The sequence below is a fragment of the Morone saxatilis genome, unplaced genomic scaffold (genome assembly GCF_004916995.1).
Source record: "Morone saxatilis isolate NCDOM2014 unplaced genomic scaffold, NCSU_SB_2.0 Contig22, whole genome shotgun sequence".
NCBI classification, from domain to species: domain Eukaryota; kingdom Metazoa; phylum Chordata; class Actinopteri; family Moronidae; genus Morone; species Morone saxatilis.
In genome coordinates, this window is record NW_023339785.1 from 22254174 (window position 1) to 22254482 (window position 309).

Consider the following 309-nt stretch of genomic DNA (forward strand, 5'->3'; position numbering starts at 1 on the left):
TCTCTCTCTCTCTCTAACTCCAACTTTGAATGGCGTCTTTACAGAACTGAGTTCAAATGAATTGAACTGAATAATAATGCTCCGTCTGTATTCGCTATTGTATTGTCCTGTTTATTCAGTACAATACAATCTGATGCTGTATAGTGTATAGTTGAGTACAGTTCTGTGTTCAAAATGTATTTCATTAGCAGAGCAACAAATCCACAGCATTTCATCCAGACCTTAAATAACTGGACCATGTTTTCCAGTCTCTGTCATCCGTACCTGTACTACTGTGCTACAATAAGGTTTTCCTTTACTGTGAGTTGT

At 37.2% G+C, this 309-nt stretch overlaps 1 protein-coding gene across 2 annotated transcripts in view; it reads right to left on the reverse strand.

Moving 5' to 3' along the window:
- The window catches only part of myot (myotilin), a gene marked incomplete at its 5' end in the record, with an annotated part of 8690 nt that overhangs the window by 3337 nt on the left and 5044 nt on the right, over positions 1-309 (reverse strand).